The following is a 17,969-nucleotide window of genomic DNA, read 5'->3' as shown; positions in this document are numbered from 1 at the left end:
GATGTCAACATAGGCTGCAAGTGTAAAGTGTATGAGATAAACTGAGAGGGTTTATATGGAGTGTAGAGTTCATTCTTGCGTCATGCACTATCACATACAGGTAGATCTAACCAAAATGTAAACATACAGACGACAGATCTCATTAAGCTTAATGCATGAGCTTTGAGCTCCTGGTGTTTTCTTCAGTGCTACAATACACAGGAGAGGAATTTTACAATAACTGCATCGTAAACAAAGCCTGGCTGCTTCCGCCTGAAGGAAAGGTGACATCTGGATTTGTCAGGTGGACCAAAGGACAGTCACTGAAACACAGCTGAGAAAGCTCAAACATCCTTTTCCATAATCACCTTCCTGTCCTCTTCCTGGGGAGACTACAGACAAACAGGAAAAATGCAGCACTAAAGGGATGGAACAACCATGCTAAGGCTATAAGCTCAGCTCTCGCAGGAACTGACCTTATCTTAGTTGCATGCATTAATATATATAAACACACAATAGGTAGAGGTGTTACAGTCAGCCATGTCCTTCGTTTTTGTGTTAATGACCAGGTGGTCTGATTGAAAATCACATGGCTGTAACAAGACCACGTGGCCTAATGGATAAGGTGTCTGACTTCGGATCAGAAGATTGAGGGTTCGAGTCCCTTCGTGGTTGGTTATGTGTTTACAGATTTTCCCGGAGGAACCCACCCGAGGCATTAATAGAGTTTGTTCAAATTTAATGATTTGCTTCTCTTTTCTCGTACTCTGCCTTGTCTATAGTTCCTTGTTCCATTGTGTGATTAAATTGTTTAAAAACTTTGCTCTTGTGTTTTGTGTTTCCATTCACATGAGGACGTAAATGAACAATGTAATTAATGTTGCCCTCTGCTTTTGGACTCCACGTTTTAAGGGTTAGCTGCTCAGTATTAGCGGCTAACACCATGATTGTTTTTTTTAAGCCAGAAGATGCCATATTTGCACAAGATGATGGTGTAATCAGCTAAGGTTAGAACATTCCACAATCCACAAACACCAAATATCTGCTAATTACTGCTAAGTAACATACTAATGCAGCAGTAGAATTTCACCAAGCAAAACAGAAACAGAAACTGACTCATTTTTAGAGTCAGTTTCTGTTTCTGTTTGACTACAGCAGGGGTCAGCAACCTTTAACACCCAAAAAGCCATTTGGACCCGGTTTCTACGGAAAAGGAAACACTGGGAGCCGCAAATACTTTTTGACATCTAAAATGAAGATAACACTGTGTATATTGTTTTTTTTTTTTACTTTTATGCTTTGTATAAACAACTATACTGTGTTGTTTATGTCTCCAAAAGTTGAATCTGTTCATCTGGACGTAGCGTTTTGTGGGAGAAACGTTTCGTCACTCATCCAAGTGACTTCTTCAGTCTGAGCTGACTGCAGGTTTCCCCAAACCTTATAAACAGTACATTTGCATAATAACTGAAACCAGCCCACTGAAGGAACAATGGGCTGTGAGGTCAGTTCCTTAATCTTTTTTTTTTTTTTTTTTAATGTTTTTTTATTAGTTTTTTCTGTTTTCACAAATAGTACATAATTGCATAACATAATAAAGTATACAATTCAGAACCAAAAATAAATAAATAAAAAACATAAACAAACAAATAAACAAAACAGAACAAAAACAAACAAATAAACAGACTGATAACTAAGCACAAAACACCAGCTCAGGTCCATCTAAAAATAAATAAATAAATAAAAAGAGACTACAATACAGTGCAATACCTGTAGTCCCAGTAGTACGTTGAAATTTGAACACTCAAGAGAATCCTTGTAACATAATATTAGAAACATCAGGTTCCACATAATTCAAGTATGGTTCCCACACCTTAAAGAATTGATCTGTTTTTGAATGCAGTACACATGTAAGATATTCCAATGGCACTAGATCCAACACTACTCTTTGCCAACCTTTAATAGTTGGTGCTTTTTCATTAATCCATTGGAGTAGTATATTCTTCCTCGCCGCATAGGTGAGAACACAGAACAATCTCCTATTATTCTTGGATATTAACCGCCGGCTGGGGAGGCCCAGTATGAGAGACATAGGGTCCATATCCAATTCACAACAGAAAATCTTCTCCATTTCAGATAACACATTAGACCAATATTCTTGCAATTTCAAACATGACCAGAAGCTGTGAGTTAAGGTACCAATTTCTGTCTTGTATTTGAGGCACATGGGTGAAAAGGTAGGATTATACTGATGTCTGCGAAATATGGATATATGCATTCTATGTATAATTTTTAACTGTATTGCTTTGGTAAGATTACAAACTGAGATTGATTTGGCATAACTCCAGACATCTTTCCACTCTTCATCATCAATTGCTATACCTAACTCCTTTTCCCATGTGCCTTTAAGCTTCTGTGACATCACTGAAGGTACAGAATATAAAGCCTTATAAAATATCTTCACAGGTACCTCTTTATCTGTTAAAAATAATAAGTTTTCAACAGGAGAGACTTCATGACTCTCACTAAAGTCAGTACTATGCAAGATATAATGCCTTATCTGTAAGTAACGGAAAAAGTCATGTTTGGAGAGAGAATATTTCTCAACCATTTGGTCAAATGACATAACTACATTGTCAGAGAATAAGTCCCTCGGTCTGTGAATTCCTTTTTTTTTTTTTTTAAATGTTTATTTATAAGATTTTAAGTTCAAAGTTACATAACATCACACCAGACAAATGACATAAGATTCAAAAACAATAATATTTAAGCACAGAAAAAAATAAAAAATAAAAAACAGAAAACAAAAACCAAAAACCAAATACACAAAAAAAAACAAACAAACAAAAAAAAACCGCAAACAGGAAAACAGGAAAGAAAAGAAAAAAATAAATAAATAAACCAGTTAGCCAGTACAAATCAAAAGTACAAAAGAAACACCATTGTCCAAAAAGATGATCTACTGTGTGAGTTTAGACAGGGCAACAGAGAGTTCACCAAGACCAAAAGATGTGGAAAACAAGTCCAGGAAGAAATCAGGGTCCGGCAGAAGTGCAGTTTCACACAAAGTGCAGTCAAATGAGTTAAAATTTATGTTGAATTCCCATCAATATGATTGAGAAAAGGGCCCCAGATTTCGACAAACTTAACATGGGTGTCAGCCAAACGATAACGAACCTCTTCAATATACAAACATGCAATCATCTCACGTAGCCAAACCCTGAACAATGGAGGAGATGGTGATTTCCAGGCTCTAAGAATAAGTCTTTTAGCTACAATCATGCCAAACATTAAAGCTTTCTGAAGAGGACGTCTAAGTGCCAATGAGGTCAGGGAGCAGCCTAGCACTGCAAGTACACCATCCGGCTCTAATTTTAAGTCTCTTCCATTCCTTAAAACCTATATCTAACATCCCCGGTTGAAAGTCAGGATTATTCACAATAGGGGTAAACACAGATGTTAACTTCAACCTTCCCTCAATTCGACATACTGACCGCCAGGCCTTAAGTGTATTAAGTGTGACTGGATTATCACAGCTCAATCTAATATCTTTAAAGTTCTTAAAGAACAGTAAGTCCCTTAATGGATACTTTGAAAGAGAGGTTTCAATCCCCAACCAGATAGAGTGTAAATTATTTATGACCCAGTCATGAATATAGCACATGTGAGTACTCAGTTGATATGTTCTAATATTTGGTAAATCTAAACCCCCTACTGAACTCGGGAGCTGCAATGTAGCCATCTTAAGTTTTGGTCTGCGTTTGCTCCATATATAAGAGCTTAGCCAGCCATTCAGATCCTTCATCACCCTATTTGAAAATATAACTGGAATCATTTGAACAGGATATAACAGTCGAGGCAAAATATTCATCTTAATCAAAGCTATACGTCCTAGCCAGGAAATGGGTAGGGAATTCCATCTCTCCAAATCCTGCTTTACCTTCTCGAACAGAGGGACAAAATTTGCTTTATACATTTGTTTAAATTTTGGAGTTATAAATATCCCTAAGTATACAAAGCCTGTGGGGGACCATTTGAAGGGGAAGGAAGACAGTCCAGTTGGCACTGAATTAAGACTCCCAATTGGCATAGCCTCTGACTTAGTCAAATTTACTTTATAACCAGAAAATTGACTAAATGTATCAATAAAGTTAAGCAAAGCCGGTATTGATGTCTCTGGATCAGAAATAAATATTAAAACATCATCCGCATATAAACTGATCTTATGCTCATAATCGATTTGCAAGCCCCGTACATCAGGTGCCGTCCTTATAGCCTCGGCTAACGGTTTGATGGCAATAGCAAACAAAAGAGGTGACAGTGGGCAGCCTTGCCTCGTTCCTCTATACAATGGGAAACTATCTGATTTCAGTCCATTGGACAAGATGGACGCCTGAGGATTATCATACAAAATCTTTATCCACTTAATGAAATTATGAGCAAGACTAAATTTATTTAAAGTATAAAATAAGTAAGTCCATTCTATCCGGTCAAAAGCTTTTTCAGCATCCAGAGAAAGCACCAAACCGCCCATGTTCCTTTGCTGAGCAGCCTGAATTAGATTGAGAAGGCGCCTGACATTATTACGAGAATTACGGCCTTTTATAAAGCCTGTTTGATCTTCTTTAATAATTCCAGGCAGGAGAATTTCAAGTCGAGTAGCTAATATTTTAGAAAGTATCTTCCGGTCCACGTTTAGAAGAGCTATCGGTCTATAAGAGGAACAAGACTCTGCGCACTTCCCCTTCTTCAAAATAAGAGAAATATTAGCTTCCCTAATCTATTATGTAAGAACGAATAATTAAACATATTAAGTAATGGGTCTATTAACAGCTCACTAAATTCTTTATAAAATTCACTACTAAAACCATCAGGTCCTGGGGCTTTCCTGTTCTTTAAAGTTTTTATAGCGTTTAGTACTTCCTCTCTAGAAATGGGAGCATTAAGGGTAGTCTGTTGTTTATTTGTTATGGTAGGCAGATTGAGCCTGGAGAAGAAATCCTCCATTAATTCCAGTGCGTCAACTGATTGTTCAGATGTATATAGTCTACAATAAAATTCTTTGAAGATGCTATTTATAGTTTTACTATCATATACGCACTCATTCTGAGCATCACAAATAACTGTAATAAATTGTGTTTCAGATCTTTTCTTAGTAAGATATGCCAAGTATTTTCCGGGTTTGTTTCCATGTTCATAAAATCTTTGTCTAGTAAACTTAAGGTTAAGCTCTTCATCTTGCGTAAAAAGGCTATCTAAAGTTGATCTGACTGCAGATATCTCTTGCAGTAAAGCCGGAGTTGGGGAGTCAGCATAAGTCCTTTCTTTTGTTTTAAGTTCTGTCATTAACTGATTCTGATTCCTTAATCTTAATTATGCAATTTCTCATGACCATTGATCAACAATCACTGACCAAAACCCACTGATCAAAGAACACTGATCAATGGCCATGAGTACCATTCACAGAGATTTGGGGAATGGCTGCAATCACAGCATTGTAAGATGGCGAAAGATGTACCCTTAGGCCCCCTCCTCGATTGATCAGTGGGTTTTGGTCAGTTTTGGTCAGTGATTGTTGATCAATGGTCATGAGAATTTGCATAATTATGATTAAGGAACTGACCTCACAGCCCATTGTTCCTTCAGTGGGCTGGTTTCAGTCATTATGCAAATGTACTGTTTATAAGATTGGGGAAACCTGCAGTCAGCTCAGACTGAAAAAGTCACTTGGATGAGTGACGAAACATTTCTCCCACAGAACGCTACGTCCAGATGAACAGATCCAACTTTTGGAGATTTACTTTCCTGGATGATTGAGAATGCATCAAGATGTGTTGCTTATGAAATCCATGAAGTGCTACGGAGAAAATTAAATTTTATTTATGTAATGAACACATTGTCAACCCTTAAAAAAAATAACTAAAAATAAAGTCAACCAGTTGAAGGTGTCTTTTAAATGAATTAAAAAGCTGAACTTAAATTATCCATGTAGCAAACAAAAACAGTGAGCCGTCATCCTTATATCGCCTTCTGGGCTTCCGGAGTGTAGCGGAGCCTTGACCAGAATTTAAAAAATAATTGGAAAAAAGCACTACATATGTGGATCCGAAGATCGACACGACACAAACTAGACTGGTAGGCCACTCTCGTCAGAAGTAAATACAAATGAATCTGCCCAGGCATCTTTAAATGTTGTATTTTCTTCAGATATTTTTCTTTTCTTACATTTCTCCATACTTGGCCTACCTGGGGCTGAAAGTCTCGGTAAATGCACGTCGTTTTCCACGAGTGTGTAGCTTATTTTGAGCGACGAAAAATAATAAAATAAAACTTTATTTTTATTATTCAAGATCGCAATAATCTTCCAATTTAGAACTACATGTTTTAAAAAAGAACTAACACAAATAAACACTTCAGTTAAATACTTATAATTCATTTTTCCAAACCATGCAGAGCCGCAACATAAGGACTAAGGATCCGCATGCGGCTCCGGAGCCGCAGGTTGCCGACCCCTGGACTAGAGGAACAGTTTTTGACACTTCAACTGAATGACTTCACTTTTTCAGCCCCAGCAGCTGCTGCTTGGTTCATTATTTGTTTAATATTCGGTGTTCTTATTCAGTGCTTACCTTGTTGCTTGTTATCGGTTTGTTTCTCCCTCACTGGTCTCCTAACACATTCCTGTAGCATCCTCAGACGTGTTATTCTTATCTTTGTGTTTCCATTTTTTGCTGAATAATCATTTGATGATATAAGTCAGCTTGACCTTCCATACACATGTTATTATCTATTCTGTACTTAAAAAAAAGAAAGCTTATCATTTTCCAACCTTGCAGTCAGCCTTTTTTGTCTGCATTTGGGTTCTTCTTGAATTTCCGATAACAGTACACTCAAAAAAATAAGTCATTGGATGAACGTAATTTTATCTTGCCACTTATATTCCATCTAAACAAATCATGTTATATTAATCCATCTTGGTTGTGTTGTGTCAACACGATATATGTGTGTAGGTCTAACATAATATTAACAGTAACATTCAATTAATTTGACTTTTGTTCAACCAACATGTTTGTACCACGTTAGTCTAATTAGATTTATTTAAATTCATCTTATATTGTTTAAACACTTTGGCACATCAAAAGTCAGTCTAGTTATATGAACTTGTAAAATATTTGTTTGTTACACCAATGATAATCTTGTTGAATGAATGAAATGTAACTTATGTCTGTAGTACATGTTGTATTCATATTACATAATGTTCAACAAAAAAAAAATTCAACGAATTTACAGCAACTTCCAATCCACCCATCTTCTTATCTTTATCTGGGCTGCGGAAGTGATAGGGTAACAGGGGCAGGGTACAGACTGGACAGGTCGCTAGTCTATCATACAGAGACAAACAACCATTTGCACTTCAACACCTTTGGGTAATTTAGAATAACCAGTTACCCTTACAACTGCATGACTTTTAACTGTGGAGGAAACCAGAGTACGCAGAGAGAACCCACTGCAAACTTCGCCACATTGTGGATTTGAACCCAGGATCTTCTTGCTCTGAAGCAACAGCACGAACCACCATGGCATTAATCTGTCAATACAGACTTAACAAAAGTAGGAAAGCTATGCTTGATGATGCTTTATGCTGTTGTCCTTGACAAGTTAAACCATACGAAATAGTAACAGCATACACGTGGTGTGGTTGTCTGCCTCTTGTAACCCCACTGATTTTCCTGTGGTTTGACATCTAATGTGATCTTGTGAATTTCGTGAGCTGACTCAAAAAAGTGAAATTGGGTGGTTGTTACATGCACAAGATCCAAACTTGTAATATGAACTAAATAATTCCATGTTTCTATGGTGAATGTAATTAAATCATGTAGCATCTGCATGAAATTCAGCAACTTAATTTGTTCTTGTTGAGATGACATCATACAATCTAGTAAGAGTAGCTGGATCCAAGCAACTAACCACTCTTACTAGATTGTATGATGTCATCTCATCTCATGCCCTTCTATGACTCTGTGGTGGCATCTGTCATTTTTTACAGTGTGGTATGTTGGAGCAGCGTTTATCGGCAGCTGAGAGGAAGAGGTTGGATAAACTCATCAGGAAGGCCAGATCTGTGCTGGGATGCACCCTGGACCCAGTGCAGGTGGTGGGAGACAGAAGGACTCTGGCCAAAATAACATCTCTGATGGACAGTCTCCCACCCCATGCATGTAAATGTTGCTGAACTGCAGAGCTCCTTCAGTGACAGACTGCTGCATGAAGGAGCGTTTCCGCAGGTCCTTCCTCCCTGCAGCTGTCAGACTGTACAATCAGAACTGCTCCCAACAATCATAGATGTTTACATCAGCACTGTAACTGCAATAAGTTAATCAATCGATTCGCACTACAACCTGGTTTGCCTCTTACTTGTAGTTATTTTTATTTAATTTAATAACTGTACAGTACTCTGTATATAGTAACCATTGTCCTTAATGTAAATATTTAAGAAAAATTGTGTATGTTTCTGTTCTGTGTCCTGTGTACTGTTTGTTTGTATATGTGTCTTTTTGGCTGCTGTTACAACCAAATTTCCCCTTGTGGGACAATTAAAGGATTATTCTATTCTATTCTATTCTATTCTATTCTATTCTATCTCAACAAGAACAAGTTACGTTGCTGAATTTCATGCAGATGCTACATGATTTAATTCACCATAGAAACATGGAATTATTTAGTTCATATTACAAGTTTGGATCTTGTGCATGTAACAACCACCCAATTTCATTTTTTTGAGTGTATGTCTCCATTATTAAAGATAAGGAAGATATATGTAGACAGAAAAAAAGATAATGAATTTAATAATTACACTGCTGACTTTTATAAGTTAATTTGTCCTCAGTAACAGAGTGAAGGCAGTAACCACAGCAGAAAGGAATGTACTCATCAGATCAGACTGTTCTGGCTTACACTTTTGTTCTGTGCGACAAAAAGTTTGGCTTCGGACTAGAGTTCCCAGGAGGCTGGTTATCAGAGCAAGCAAATGGGTGTGAGTGTGTTCACCCATCTGAAAGATAGACTTGATATCACACCACTGTGTCTGTCTGCCCTTTAATTAGATAATGCAAAGCCCGCCTGAAAACTCCAGCTAACTCCAAACAAACACACACACACACACACACACACACACACACACACACACACACACCCACACACACACACTGCAGTCACCTCATTCACATCACGCCACCTCTCACCAGTTGGAAGTCAGGAAGTCCCCACCAACAGCTGCACCACTGTATTGAGCCGTTGTACTACAACACATATCAGAGATGACTAATACACAGCTTTGCTTTTGTACTTGACCCTCTGGATAAGACCAGCCTGAAACTATTGATTTCAATTTACATGGTGTGGTTCTTTTGGTTTTTCTTGTTATGATGATTACTGTGTTGATTAAACCTTTAATCTGCCCATATCGTTTAATGCCCCTTTGGAAATATTTATACTCTTTTGTTTTTAATGTTGTGAAAATTCAGGCTCCTCCAGCTTTTCTGAGATGTTACGTGTAGAAAAAACCCCCATCTTGCTAGTATCACTGTTAAACTCCTAGAAATTGACTCAGTCTGTAACCACAGTTGAGACAACAGTGTCATCATTGTCCTCATGTGGTTGCACACAATAGCTGGACTTAGAATTCCTTTTAATATAGTTGCAAGCGCTCATGTCTATTGTCTGGAGGTAAACTTTTATATTCAAATAAATGTAAGAAATTTTTTTTTTTTAAATCATCAGCCTAACATTTTTTTGAAACAGCAACAATATTTCAAATTAGTTCTTTTAAATTTTCCCACAACACAGATTACATAATATAGAGGGGCCAACTGGAAATCAGTGACAGTTAAGAAACAAATAATTCAGAGGAAGGGAGTGGTGCACACATGGTGAAATGGAGAGAACGAGCAGCAGTTGGGCAGGAAGAAGGATCAGGTGATGGGCTGGGGCGGAGTTCTTCCAGACTGACGCGGTGTACTGTTTCTACCAACAAGAGATGACCTAATATAAATGACAATGTGATCACGTGATGCTGCCAAGAGAAAGGCCCTTTTTTAAGTTTAAAACTTTGGGTTCCTTCTCTCCACACACACACACACACACACACACGCACACACACACACACACACACACACACCTAGACACACACACACACACACAAGAAAAAAAGACCAAAAAAAAAAAGGTGTTAAAAGCCTAATACAGTTATACAGGGTTTTTTTTTAACACAACTTAATTGTGCTGATTGTTCTGAGTGAGTCAACCTCTGCAGGAATGGAAAGGATGTAATGGTTGAGTAGGATGTAATGAAGCTAAAATCAAAGTAAGGTAAATGTCTGTCATGTACAGTCAGAACAACAGGTGCAATCAAGCATAATAATTGAAATCTTTTAGGGAGGTTTAGCGTAGTCATGCAGAAGCTTAAATTGTTCTGCCTAGATGCTCCTCTGGACATTGTTTTTTTGTTGTGGAACAACATTTGGATTTGGGACACAGCGGTCTGGAAAGTTCATAATAAATGCAAATTGAGAGTGGTAGTCACAAACATGACATAATAAAAACAAAGGGCATATTGACTAATCGCAGAGTAAGTGAACTACTGGGCTTGGCAAACTAACAGTTGTCTGGACGAGTTCATATTTACTGTTCGTTCTGATCTGTCTGGACATCTTATCACTGTGAATCTGTCAGCAAAGTGAGTCCCCCAAAGTTTCTGTGTTGCAGGATCAAGCTTATAATGGTGCTTTAAGATCCTGCTGTGAGGGACAGCGACACTGTACTGTGTAGAGTGGTACAGTGGGGATAATAGTATAGAGTAGGACTGTAGTTACTTCTTTTGATTTGTTTTACAGTGTGTTTGTTCCTCTCCCCAAGTTCACACCACCTCCACTGGCATTTCACAAGTGCACTTGTGATGGGGATGTGGAATCAGACTGAACGTTCCTGTCTTGTATAACCTTTAAAAAAGAAATTGAAACAACAAAGAAAATGAAAAAACAAAGATCTGAAACCAAATTTCAGATCTTTGTTTTTTCATTTATTTTTCCACCTGTGAAAAAAAACCCATTCTGCAGGTTTGTATTATGTGTAGTGATATATTTCCATCAGTTAAACTGGAAAGATTTCACTGACTGCAATAAAGGAAGTGTTGAGAAAATGTTGCTATAACAGCGACAGTTAAGCCACATTGGCTATATTCATGGGAGAATTGAGATGATAGAGTCATGGAGTTGATCCCATTTCACATTTACTTTTTAGTGGCCTTTAGCTGACACAAATCCAGAACAGTTCAAGTGAGTGAAGGGTAAGTGGGGACCTCAAAATGGTCTCGTTAATGACCGAAGTTCAAAATTATAAATGGGGCAAAGGGGATATTTTATCAAAAGGCTAAGCTGTGCTGGATGTGTGTCAACTGAAGGCCAAAATAACTGGAGGCAAAGTTTAGAGAGGCAGAGTTGAGAGGGTTTGGACATGTGCAGAGGAAGGATAGTGGTTATCCTAGACAAAAGATGTTAAAGATGGAAATGACAGGCAGGGGGTACAAGAGAAAAACCACAGAGGACCTTCATGGATGTGGTGATGGAGGACATGCAGAGGTCTGGTGTGACAGGAGGATGCTAAAGATAGGGTGAGACACTGTGGTGACCCCTAAAGGAAGCAGCCAAAGAAAGAAGACGGCCTTTGATAAAATAACAAATGAATGGCAATGCAAACACCTCAAAGAAGCTTGTATAAATATTTTCCTTTTTCATTTATCAGGGGCGACCGTGGCTCATGGAGTTGGGAAGCGTATCTGCAACCGGAAGGTCGCCGGTTTGATCCCTGGGCTCTCTGTCCTGGTCGTTGTGTCCTTGGGCAAGACACTTTACCCTACCGCCTACTGGTGTTGGCCAGAGGGGCCGGTGGCGCGATATGGCAGCCTCGCCTCTGTCAGTCTGCCCCAGGGCAGCTGTGGCTACAACAGTAGCTTGCCTCCACCAGTGTGTGAATGAATAGCGCTATATGAAATCCAATTCATTATTATTTACATTTAATTTATAATTGATATTCGAATTTTATTTTCACTGTATTATTTCTCCATATTATCTTCCCAAGCTAATTTCTGTTTTGTTTTCCTTTTTCCTTATTCTTTATCCACATCATTCCCTTATAAGAAGAATAACTGCCCCCAGACAGGAACTGAAATTCCCGTAATTCAGTAGACTAAACAACCAGTGAGTCATTCATTTGTTTATTTACCAATGAGGATGTTTCGGTCCTCCATACTGACCGTCAGTGTGGCAAAGAATGTAAAGTTTAACCTGTGAGCTATTTTGAGTCAAACATGTTTATCTCCCTGGACATGGCTCATTTATACAAATCAAATAGTTTCTGTTGTGATATCTTTTAATACTATAGTGGCCGTTGTGGTTTGTGGCGTGGCGGCAGGGGGAGGCCGATAGATAGCTCGATAGATCGATAGATAGATGTGTCATCAGAGAACTTCTGCAGGTGGCCTCTCTGATAGTGAGTGAGTTTGCTGCAGCAGACAGACAACAGCATCATCCATCCCCACAAGAGGCTTGTAAACAAACTGAAGAGGGTCGAGAGCATGTTTCACCTGCAAGCTGAACCAGGCAAGAACCAGTCTCTTCAGCATCCACCGTCAAACTCATCCTTAATTCTCATCTTAATCACTTACGTTCACATTTTTTTTGACTGCCTGCAACTCCGTTTTGATTGACGATTGTGACATACCGCATAGACACACGTCAAAGTATTCAAACGTGCCTCAGCTCTTCATACAGCAAGCACCTCCAATACATATTTTGTTTCTGTGACGCACACAGATATGCACAACACGTAAACATTGTGTTTACACCCCAGATGGAATCATGAGGAGAAAAAAATGTAGAAAGAAGCCACGCGTGCCTCTTTCTACCTTCCCTTTTTTTTTTTTTTTTTACAAAAAACACAGGTTACACCCATCTTTCATCTCTTCATTTTTTTTCTTCACCACTTTTTTTGTTTTTTTGCACATTTGTGATTTTGACACTTTTATAAAAACCTGTCTGTAAACATTTAAAAACATCCCAAAGAACTTCAAGGAAAGTAGTGATACTTACTTGCAAGCTCCAGATTAACATGCCTTGTAATCTTAGATAAGAATGTTGCAAAACATTTAAAAAACATGCGGGTAACTATTTAATCATGACATTTCCAGAGGTTTCTCAGAGCTTTGGAATTTTGCACATTTACTCAAGGCCACACATTAAAGGGAGCATTATTGAGTCCTAAAGTACCTTAATGTGTTTCACATAGGTAATAACACAACAAGTGTACAATAGTGTTAACATGAATTGGGTTATGTCATTCTCTACAGTACGGGCAGTGCCAGCAGTGAGAATATCAGAGCAGTTCACAAATGGTGCTGTGGTGAAACTTGCTGGATTAATTAAAAGCAGAAACATTCAGTAAGTTAGAAAATAGTCTTAATTGTTTAGTTTTATCTCAAAATATTAACACAAAGGTGAAATGATCCAATGGCTGATGTTTCGCATTATACTGATATTGAAGCATTTGCCCTTTGATCTGCTACACATTGTCTCACTGTTAAATAAATGGTGTAGATTTGTTTTACTTAGTAAAGTAGAGAACTGGAGCTCCATACTAAAATAAAGCATTTTTAATCTATTATCCCTCTTGCGAATTGGATCAATATGTATTTTCTGACCTATAAGTACGCCAGTGCAGTAATCATTACAGCAGTATTACTAGAAGTTGCAGCTTACCTGGTATTGCTTTAACCTCACAAGTCTGTGCATGTGTGCGTCACTGAAGCCTTGGGACACCTACAGTAGCAGGAACTGTTTCACAAGTAGGTTTACAAACATGCAAGTATTCCTAAACAGAGACGAGTTATGGAGCTATAACTGATGGGTAAACTGAGCCCTGGCCCTTTCACAGATAATCATCCACATCAGGAAAGTTGTGCACAGGATGAGTCTGTTCTGGCATAAAATGCACCCAGACATGTTGGTCTAAGGTAGTATTGGTTATTTAATATCATTTATTTCTAATTTATCTCAGTGTTTGGCCAACTTGGTTCGTCATATAGTGGCACATTCACCACTGATATATCAGGTCCATAAGGGTGAGAAGTTGGGTCACCCTGACCCTTTAGGTTACAGCAGTTTTATGAACGCTTCAGACAGTGTTCATATTAGCAATCTATGCACAACACAAGCGGGTCTGGTGTGTTGCCTAACAGTCATATCAGATATGGTCAGCTTGTGGAGCATAATTTATCCTGCAAATAGGTTTCCTATAATATCGAGATTGAATCCTCAGCTAATGATCAACAATCCAGTTCCTCCCATTTTGTAAATATCACCAAAGGTTCTTCACACCCACTTCCACACCTTCTAATTGCCACAAACGCCAGCCTGTCGCTCACCAACCGACTATACAAATCTGCTTGCAAGAGCCACTTCTCGTTTCCCTGTTGTGCTATCGTTTTCTTCCAGTGCAGTGCAATTTCAAACATTCATACTTGTGGTTGCAGCAGTGTACTGCTTTTAACTTTGATTAAAAGCAGTATATTTTAATCAGAGTTGTTCATTTTTAATGAGTTGCTGAGGCAAAGTGAGTTTCTTCACTACTCTGAAGGGATTTCATGCATCTAAATGTCAGCACACCTGAGGCAGTGCACAGTCAGTGAATTGCTAGTGCTGCCTCTCATTGTTGACCTGCCTTTGCCATAGCAATGTACAGTTGATCAACGAGTACCGTGCTGGAGTCATTAACTTGCTCCTTCTGCGCACCTCCCTAATGTTTCTGTTCCTTTGTGGTTCAACAAGGAATCTATTTGACTGATCAACATTTAGTAATAATAACTTTATTTGTTTAGCTCTTTAAAACGGTCACAAAGTGCTAGACAGTTTGGATAAAACACACATTAAAAATAAGTGTTCATATCTGAACATACAAACACACAGGCATATGGCACTGCATTCTTTTATTGAGACACACTTCCATATGCACATTTGCTATGAACTATATCCAGATATAATAAGGAAAAGCCGGCAGCCATTTAAAATAAACCACTGAATTACCCAACCCGATGGGCTCACAGAGGCTGTTCCCAAGTTTAAGAGGCATGACCTCAAAGGCTCGATTGAGCCTGCAGGGCGACTGGAGCAGTGAAGTCTCAGCAGGCCTGCTACATATACAGGACCCTGACCATGTAGGGTTTTACACATAATAATACAACTTTCAAATTAATCTTAGCTGCTGCATTCTGAACCAAATGAAGACAGGCTAAGGAGAACAGAGAGGTGCACACGAAGAGGTGTTTAAAGTAATCGAGACAGGAGAAAAGGTCTAACTTTATTGTTTCTTAGATGAAAGAAACAAAGCTGGATGAGCTTAAAGAAGAGATTCAAAATTCAAATGCTGGTTGAAAATAATGGTGAGGTTCTTCGCAGATGATTTGATATTGCTGACAAGGAGGTCTAAGTAATTAGTCACCACCCCAGAGAAGCAGTCAGTATGGCTTGAAATAAATTACTGGATTTGAGGCTGTTTTCTGGCCAAGCCCAAACAGTTTTTTCTGGATGTAAAACCGGTGTTTAAAGAAAAATTATATCCACAAAAAAACTCTTAAATACATTAGCTTACCTCAGAGTGAGAAGCAATGTTTATATATTCCAGTCCAATAGGATTTGATACTGCTACAGGTTGTGGAAAGGATTATCATAGCTTCACGCTGCATGGAGAGAACTTTAAAGCAAACAAAAGGTCCTGAATTGTACACAAACCAAGTTATCCTTTTGATTTTCTCAAATTATTATTAAATCCAGTGTGAGTGTGTAAAACTAAATCTCTCAGAAATGCTAGCAGTGTCTTGGTGGGATGAGGAAAGGGGCTGGATTTATTCCCAGTATAATGAAGCAAGCAGCGGGGTCATAATTTTTCTTTTTCTTTTTTTTTACCCCGGGCAACCAGTTCAGTCTCCACATACTTGGCTGTATGCAGTAAAATGCTGCTGCTTCCATGTGAGGCTAGAGTTAATTGCCATATTCCTGTCACACAGAAAGGTGTTTTACTTCATAAACAGCTCGATGACGAACTATCATATTTCATATTGCAGCTATAATAAAGCTTTACGCCAGTAAGTGAGCTCTTAAATGGGCAGTAGTCCTTAAATCTAGTGTTTAAACTCTGGTTTGTGGTTCTGTTTATCCATCAGGATCATTATGGTGTGAGTACCTCTGTTTTCAATACCTCAGCTGTAGAGAAATCTGCCTTCTCATTAAAATATTGGAGCTACATAGCCTCATCATGTGATGCTCAAAATGCCAGCAAACTAGAAAAAACAAAACAAAATCAGGAGTCTCTTTTTAGAAACTGTGACCCAGATGCTTAAAAATATCCAGAAACCTTGATGTGAGTAGTTTATGCAGGAACTGTATTTTTCCTACTGTCTACATCCAAAGTAAACATACAGGTTGATATCCTCACAGCTCCGTCAAGAGGGGATGTGTAAATGTCTACATCAAGTTATGCTTTGACTGGCGTGACCTTATCATCACGGATGGGTGGAGGCTGTCTTCTGCAGTGTGATGCTTTCGCCACACGTAATTCAGAAGAAAGAAGTTCCTATATGAGCTGTTATGTCTGCCTTTTCTAGTTTACAGGCTTTTGATCTTGTGAAATACACATAGCTGTTTTGGGTTTTTTCTCAGTTTTATGTGGTCATGTCGTCCAGAGAGAAATCACATGCTGAACGGACTAACATTTCTCACAGGGGGTCAAGACAAATGCAATAGCACCAGCGAAATGTGTTTCAGTTTGAGCACAGAGCAGACCTGTGATCTTAAACTTATAAACAACCCAGCTGACTGTGGCGGCTTATTTATGGCGCGCCGTTACTGTTGCTTCACTGTTTTTATTTGCAGCAGCTTGACTTTTTCGTGAAGACTCTGAGTTTACAGTAAGTGAGGAAAACAGGTGTGAATGCAAGTGGACCATCACATTACACACTGATAAAGTTTCCCCTCAGCGCTTGAGTCAGGGCTTTCTCAGCCCAGCATGTGCAAAATTATGTTTTTTGTTTTCATTTTTTTCATGTAATAACATGACATCCATCTAGCATGTTATGCAACAGACACTTCCATGGTTAAGATTCACTGCTTTACAAACAGTTTCTAAGGTTTTTTTTAACCTCCTGTTGGCTCAGCCGGTGAAGGAAAGAGGCATGACGCACTGACACTCGACTCTTCGGTCTCTACGCCGATCTGGGACTATATAAAGACCAAACTGTACAAGCGGAAGGACCAACTGAAGTTCCCCGAGACTGTGCACGCATAGACACGTGTGTGGCCACACATCGTTTATTTTCTTTGCCAGTTTCCCCATCAAATACTTTTCTTTTTTTTTTGCCAACCCTCGCTATTCTTTTTCTGAAGAATGCCGTCTTGAGCATCCTCACAAACTTGTTAACATTCATCCAATGCATCTGACAAGAATGGTCACTCTGTTTCTCTCCGGTCAGTCAGAGGGCCCACTGAAAACGTGCATGAATGCCAGCACCTCTGTCTTCAGTGCTCGTCTGGCGTCTGTGGGACTCTGGGTGTATTTCCAGGTTCTGGGATACCTAGAAACTGGACCTTATGGTCAGTGCCAGTTTCCATGGTTCCCACTGTGAAAGGGATGTTCTTTTGGGGCCCTGGCATGTTTGTGAAATCCCAGTGAAAAGATGGCTCTGAGTCTGGAGGCCTGAGCCCACTGAGAGCACGTTTCGGAAGGAAAAGCAAGCAAGACAAACACAGAAGCGGCACGTTTGGGTCCCGGCTCAGTTCTGCGCCACAGTTAGGAGCTCAAGGGACTGGGTCAGAGCAAGGGTTCACTGGCGGGATATAAACATACCGGTTTATCCAAAGTCACAGCAGTAAACATAAGTTCAGCTG

General features: G+C 38.9%; 1 non-coding gene across 1 annotated transcript; it reads left to right on the top strand.

Annotated features, from left to right (window-relative positions):
- Positions 1 to 581: 581 nt before the first annotated feature.
- On the top strand, positions 582 to 654 carry trnar-ucg (transfer RNA arginine (anticodon UCG)). The gene has a single exon. It is a non-coding gene; the product is annotated as a tRNA-Arg (tRNA).
- The last annotated feature ends 17,315 nt before the right edge of the window (positions 655 to 17,969 follow it).

Source organism: Oreochromis niloticus, linkage group LG12 (assembly GCF_001858045.2).
Source record: "Oreochromis niloticus isolate F11D_XX linkage group LG12, O_niloticus_UMD_NMBU, whole genome shotgun sequence".
Lineage (NCBI taxonomy): Eukaryota > Metazoa > Chordata > Actinopteri > Cichliformes > Cichlidae > Oreochromis > Oreochromis niloticus.
This window is presented reverse-complemented; position numbering and strand designations above follow the sequence as displayed.